Consider the following 7,500-nt stretch of genomic DNA (forward strand, 5'->3'; position numbering starts at 1 on the left):
AGTTGTGGTTCTCGCCCCGGGACTTGGGTCAGAGAATAGCCCAAGTGGGACACTTGTGTCGGACTAGGGAGGCTCTGCCGTGCCCCCTGGAGGTCTAAAGGATGACCAGTAGTTGTGGTTCTCGCCCCGGGACTTGGGTCAGAGTATAGCCCAAGTGGAGCACTTGTGTCGGACTAGGGAGGCTGTGCCGTGCCCCCTGGAGGTCTAAAGGATGACCATTAGTTGTGGTTCTCGCCCCGGGACTTGGGTCAGAGTACAGCCCAAGTGGAGCACTTGCGTCGGACTAGGGAGGCTGTGCCGGGCCCCCTGGAGGTCTAAAGGATGACCAGTAGTTGTGGTTCTCGCCCCGGGCCGTGGGTCTGAGTATGGCCCAAGTGGGACACTTGTGTCGGACTAGGGAGGCTCTGCCGTGCCCCCTTGAGGTCTAAAGGATGACCAGTAGTTGTGGTTCTCGCCCCGGGACTTGGGTCATAGTATAGCCCAAGTGGGACACTTGTGTCGGACTAGGGAGGCTCTGCCGTGCCCCCTTGAGGTCTAAAGGATGACCATGAGGTCAAAAGGATGACCAGTAGTTGTGGTTCTCGCCCCGGGACTTGGGTCAGAGTATGGCCCAAGTGGTGCACTTGTGTCGGTCTAGGGAGGCTGTGCCGGTCCCCCTGGAGGTCTAAAGGATGACCAGTAGTTGTGGTTCTCGCCCCGGGACTTGGGTCAGAGTATAGCCCAAGTGGAGCACTTGTGTCGGACTAGGGAGGCTGTGCCGGGCCCCCTGGAGGTCTAAAGGATGACCAGTAGTTGTGGTTCTCACCCCGGGTCGTGGGTCCGAGTCTGGCCCGAGTAGAGCACTTTGGTCGGCTACCGGGGGGTGTGCCGTGCCCCCTGGAGGTCTAAAGGATGACCAGTAGTTGTGGTTCTCGCCCCGGGACTTGGGTCAGAGTATAGCCCAAGTGGAGCACTTGTGTCGGCCTAGGGAGGCTGTGCCGGGCCCCCTGGAGATCTAAAGGATGACCATGAGGTCAAAAGGATGACCAGTAGTTGTGGTTCTCGCCCCGGGACTTGGGTCAGAGTATAGCCCAAGTGGAGCACTTGTGTCGGCCTAGGGAGGCTGTGCCGGGCCCCCTGGAGGTCTAAAGGATGACCAGTAGTTGTGGTTCTCGCACCGGGACTTGGGTCAGAGTACAGCCCAAGTGGAGCACTTGTGTCGGTCTAGGGAGGCTGTGCCGGGCCCCCTGGAGGTCTAAAGGATGACCAGTAGTTGTGGTTCTCGCCCCGGGCCGTGGGTCTGAGTATGGCCCAAGTGGGGCACTTGCGTCGGACTGGGGAGGCTCTGCCGCGCCCCCTGGAGGTCAAAAGGATGACCAGTAGTTGTGGTTCTCACCCCGGGTCGTGGGTCCGAGTCTGGCCCGAGTAGAGCACTTTGGTCGGCTACCGGGGGGTGTGCCGTGCCCCCTGGAGCCATGGGAGTGAGCTCCAGCAGACTGGTATTTTTCGGAGAACCAGGCCCACACTCCTCAGACTTTGTGCCCAGGGACAGGCCACCAAAATCGGCCGCGGCTCGTGCACTTTGCCCCTGCGTTTCTCCCAGAACCAGAGCCGGAAAAATCCCAAAATTGATGCCCAGAGATAGTCGACTCTGCCTGGAATAGATTGCCACCCAAACCCGCCAACTCACGCTGGTTTTCCGATGGCCTCACCTACTAACCCGAGCATGGTCATCGCTCGCACCTTCCAAAACCTCCAGGGGCGCAGGCACTTTTCATTTACTGGCCATAAGGCCGACCGCCTTAAGCGTTAAGCGATAAGCGAAAGGCTTAGTTTGGACTTAGTTTTTGGAGCGACGAGGTCGCCGTTTTGTCAATTCTGAACCGATTTTCACGCGGTTTTCGACTGCCTGCGCCTGGGGAGCCGCCCAGAAGCCCCAGGCAGTGTTCTGGGTGGACTTCCGGACCGGTCCGGACCCGGTACCGGCCGGGGGAACCGCACCACGCCTCTCGGGCGTTTCTACACCGATTTTCGCGGGGTTTTCGACTGCATAGACGGGGCCACCTGCTGCAGGGCCCGAGGGAGGGCCTTACTGAGCTGGGTCCGACGCAGGGCCCGGTTCCTGGAGCCCGCTGGGGGGGGGGGGGGGTTCTCTAAGGCTCACGGCGGGCTGCTGAGGGGCCGGATCGGATGCAGACAGGCGCTCCTCTGCCCAGGTCTTTGCTCCCCTGCCCCACTAGGAATGGAAGACACACTGCCAACAGCTTCTGGAGGGTGATGGGCCCTGCTGCAGACCAGGTCCGACCCAGGTTTCAGCTATCCCACCCCGCAGGGACTTAAAGACACACTGCCATCAGCTTCTGGAGGCTGCTGAGCTCTACTATAGAGCAGGTCCGACCCAGGTTTCAGCTCCTGCAGCCCACTAGGACTTAAACACACACTGCCATCAGCGTCTGGATGGTGATGGGCCCTGCTGCAGACCAGGTCCGACCCAGGTTTCAGCTATCCCACCCCGCAGGGACTTAAAGACACACTGCCATCAGCTTCTGGAGGCTGCTGAGCTCTACTATAGAGCAGGTCCGACCCAGGTTTCAGCTCCTGCAGCCCACTAGGACTTAAACACACACTGCCATCAGCGTCTGGATGGTGATGGGCCCTGCTGCAGACCAGGTCCGACCCAGGTATCAGCTCCTGCACCCCGCAGGGAATTGAAGACACACTGCCATCAGCTTCTGGAGGCTGCTGAGCTCTGCTATAGACCAGGTCCGACCCAGGTTTCAGCTCCTGCACCCCGCAGGGAACTAAACACACACTGCCATCTGCAACTGGAGGCTGCTGAGCCCTGCTGCAGACCAGGTCCGACCCAGGTTATGGCTCTCCCACCCCCCTGGGACTTAAACACACACAGCCATCAGCTTCTGGATGGTGATGGGCCCTGCTGCAGACCAGGTCCGACCCAGGTTTCAGCTCCTCAACCCCGCAGGGACTTAAACCCACACCGCCATCAGCTTCTGGAGGGTGATGGGCCCTGCTGCGGGCCAGGTCCGACCCAGGTTTCAGCTCTCCCACCCCGCAGGGACTTAAACACACACAGCCATCAGCTTCTGGGGGCTGCTGAGCCCTGCTGCAGACCAGGTCCGACCCAGGTTTCAGCTCTCCCACCCCGCAGGGTCTTTAACACACACTGCCATCAGCTGCTGGAGGCTGCTGAGCTCCGCTATAGACCAGGTCCGACCCAGGTTTCTGCTCCTGCACCCCGCAGGGAATGAAAGACACACTGCCATCAGCTTCTGGAGGCTGCTGAGCCCTGCTGCAGACCAGGTCCGACCCAGGTATCGGCTCTCCAACCAGGCAGAGACTTAAACACACACACACACACACACACTGCCATCAGCTTCTGGGGGCTGCTGAGCTCTGCTGTAGACCGGGTCCGACCCAGGTTTCTGCTCCTCCACCCCGCAGGGACTTAAACACACACTGCCACCAGCTTCTGGAGGGTGATGGGCCCTGCTTTAGACCAGGTCTGACCCGGGATATAGCTCTCCCACCCCGCAGGGACTTAAACACTCACTGCCATCAGCTGCTGGAGGCTGCCGAGCTCTGCTGCAGACCAGGTCCCACCCAGGTTTCTGCTCCTGCACCCCGCAGGGACTTAAACACACACTGCCACCAGCTTCTGGAGGGTGATGGGCCCTGCTGTGGACCAGGTCCGACCCGGATATCAGCTCTCCCACCAGGCAGGGACTTAAACACACACTGCAATCAGCTGCTGGAGGCTGCTGAGCTCTACTATAGACCAGGTCCGACCCAGGTTTCAGCTCTCCCACCAGGCAGTGACTTAAAGACACACTGCCATCAGCTGCTGGAGGCTGCTGAGCTCTTCTATAGACCAGGTCCGACCCAGGTTTCAGCTCTCACACCAGGCAGGGACTTAAACACACACTGCCATCAGCTGCTGGAGGCTGCTGAGCTCTGCTATAGACCAGGTCCACCCAGGTTTCAGCTCTCCCACCAGGCAGGGACTTAAAGACACACTGCCATCAGCTGCTGGAGGCTGCCGAGCCCTGCTGCAGACCATGTCCGACCCAGGTTTCAGCTCTCCCACCAGGCAGGGACTTAGAGGCACGCTGCCATCAGCTTCTGGAGGCTGCTGAGCTCTGCCATAGACCAGGTCCGACCGAGGTTTCAGCTCTCCCACCCCGCAGGGACTTAAACACACACTGCCATCAGCTGCTGGAGGCTGCTGAGCTCTGCTATAGACCAGGTCCGACCCGGGATATAGCTCTCCCACCCCGCAGGGACTTAAACACACACTGCCATCAGCTGCTGGAGGCTGCTGAGCTCTTCTATAGACCAGGTCCGACCCAGGTTTCAGCTCTCCCACCCCGCAGGGACTTGAACACACACTGCCATCAGCTTCTGGAGGCTGCTGAGCTCTGCTATAGACCAGGTCCGACCCAGGTTTCTGCTCCTCCACCCCGCAGGGAATTAAAGACACACTGCCATCAGCTTCTGGATGGTGATGGGCCCTGCTGCAGACCAAGTCCGACCCGGGTTACAGCTCTCCCACCAGGCAGGGAATTAAACACACACTGCCATCAGCTGCTGGAGGCTGCTGAGCTCCGCTATAGACCAGGTCCGACCCGGGTTCCTGCTCCTGCACCCCGCAGGGACCAAAACACACACACTGCCATCAGCTTCTGGAGGCTGCTGAGCTCTTCTATAGACCAGGTCCGACCCAGGTTTCAGCTCTCCCACCAGGCAGGGACTTAAACACACACTGCCATCACCTTCTGCTGGCTGCTGAGCTCTGCTGCAGACCAGGTCCGACCCAGGTTTCAGCTCCTGCACCCCGCAGGGAACTAAACACACACTGCCGTCACCTTCTGCTGGCTGCTGAGCCCTGCTGCAGACCAGGTCCGACCCAGGTTTCAGCTCCTGCACCCCGCAGTGGATTAAAGACACACTGCCATCAGGTTCTGGAGGCTGCTGAGCTCTGCTGCAGACCAGGTCCGACCCAGGTTATGGCTCTCCCACCCCGCAGGGACTTAAACACACACCGCCGTCAGCTTCTGGATGGTGATGGGCCCTGCTGCAGACCAGGTCCGACCCACGTTTCAGCTCTCCCACCCCGCAGGGGATGAAACACACACTGCCATCAGCTTCTGGAGGCTGCTGAGCTCTGCTAAAGACCAGGTCCGACCCAGCTTTCAGCTCTCCCACCAGGCAGGGAGTTAAAGACACACTGTCATCGGCTTCTGGAGGGTGCTGAGCCCTGCTGCACACCAAGTCTGACCCAGGTTTCAGCTCATCCACCCCGCAGGGACCTAAACACACACTGCCATCAGCTTCTGAGTGGTAATGGGCCCTGCTGCAGACCAGGTCCGACCCAGGTTTCAGCTCCTCCACCCCGCCATCACCAGCTGGAGGCTGGCTGCTGCTCCTGCACCCTGCCATCAGCTGCTGGAGGCTTCTGTTCCTCCACCCCGCCATCAGCAGCTGGAGGCTGGCTGCTGGAGGCTGGCTGCTGCTCCTCCACCCCGCCATCACCAGCTGGAGGCTGGTTGCAGCTCCTGCACCCCGCCATCAGCTGCTGGAGGCTGCCTGCAGCCCCTGCACCCCGCCATCAGCTGCTGGAGGCTGGCTGCAGCTCCTGCACACCGCCATCAGCTGCTGGAGGCTGCCTGCAGCTCCTGCACCCCGCCATCAGCTGCTGGAGGCTGGCTGCTGCTCCTGCACCCCGCCAGCAGCTGCTGGAGGCTGGCTGCTGCTCCTCCACCCAACCATCAGCTGCTGGACGCTGGCTGCTGCTCCTGCACCCCGCCATCAGCTGCTGGAGGCTGGCTGCTGCTCCTCCACCACCCAACCATCAGCTGCTGGACGCTGGCTGCAGCTCCTCCACCCCGCCATCAGCTGCTGGTGGCTGGCTGCAGCTCCTTCACCCCGCCATCAGCTGCTGGTGGCTGGCTGCAGCTCCTTCACCCCGCCATCACCAGCTGGAGGCTGGCTGCTGCTCCTGCACCCCGCCATCAGCTGCTGGAGGCTGCCTGCAGCTCCTGCGCCCCGCCATCAGCTGCTGGAGGCTGGCTGCTGCTCCTGCACCCTGCCATCAGCTGTTCGAGGCTGGCTGCAGCTCCTCCACCCCACCATCACCAGCTGGAGGCTGGTTGCAGCTCCTGCACCCCGTCATCAGCAGCTGGAGGCTGCCTGCTGCTCCTGCACCCCGCCATCAGCTGCTGGAGGCTGCCTGCAGCTCCTGCACCCCGCCATCATTTGCTGGAGGCTGGCTGCAGCTCCTGCAACCCGCCATCAGCTGCTGGAGGCTGGCTGCTGCTCCTCCACCCCACCATGACCTGCTGGAGGCTGGCTGCAGCTCCTTCACACCGCCATCAGCTGATGGATGCTGGCTGAACGCTGGAGGCTGGCTGCTGCTCCCACACACCGCCATCAGCTCCTGGAGGCTGGCTGGCTGCTGGAGGCTGTCTGCTGCTGCTCCTCCACCCCGCCATCACCAGCTGGAGGCTGGCTGCTGGAGGCTGGCTGCAGCTCCTGCACCCCACCATCAGCTGCTGGAGGCTGGCTTCTGCTCCTCCACCCCGCCATCAGCTGCTGGGGGCTGGCTGCTGGAGGCTGGCTGCAGCTCCTCCACCCCGCCATCACCAGCTGGAGGCTGGTTGCAGCTCCTGCACCCCGCCATCAGCTGCTGGAGGCTGCCTGCTGCTCCTGCACCCCGCCATCAGCTGCTGGAGGCTGCCTGCACCTCCTGCACCCCGCCATCAGCTGCTGGAGGCTGGCTTCTGCTCCTCCACCCCGCCATCAGCTGATGGAGGCTGCCTGCTTCTCCACCCCGCCATCACTAGCTGGAGGCTGGCTGCTGGAGGCTGGCTGCAGCTCCTCCACCCCGCCATCAGCTGCTGGAGGCTGCCTGCAGCTCCTGCACCCCGCCATCACCAGCTGGAGGCTGGCTTCTGCTCCTCCACCCCGCCATCAGCTGATGGAGGCTGCCTGCTTCTCCACCCCGCCATCACTAGCTGGAGGCTGGCTGCTGGAGGCTGGCTGCAGCTCCTCCACCCCGCCATCAGCTGCTGGAGGCTGGCTGCTGCTCCTGCACCCCGCCATCAGCTGCTGGAGGCTGGCTGCTGCTCCTCCACCCAACCATCAGCTGCTGGACGCTGGCTGCAGCTCCTCCACCCCACCATCAGCTGCTGGACGCTGGCTGCAGCTCCTCCACCCCGCCATCAGCTGCTGGAGGCTGCCTGCAGCTCCTGCACCCCGCCATCAGCTGCTGGAGGCTGCCTGCAGCTCCTGCACCCCGCCATCACCAGCTGGAGGCTGGCTTCTGCTCCTCCACCCCGCCATCAGCTGATGGAGGCTGCCTGCTTCTCCACCCCGCCATCACTAGCTGGAGGCTGGCTGCTGGAGGCTGGCTGCTGCTCCTCCACCCAACCATCAGCTGCTGGACGCTGGCTGCAGCTCCTCCACCCCACCATCAGCTGCTGGACGCTGGCTGCAGCTCCTGCA

The sequence above is a fragment of the Nothobranchius furzeri genome, unplaced genomic scaffold (assembly GCF_043380555.1).
Source record: "Nothobranchius furzeri strain GRZ-AD unplaced genomic scaffold, NfurGRZ-RIMD1 Scf229, whole genome shotgun sequence".
Lineage (NCBI taxonomy): Eukaryota > Metazoa > Chordata > Actinopteri > Cyprinodontiformes > Nothobranchiidae > Nothobranchius > Nothobranchius furzeri.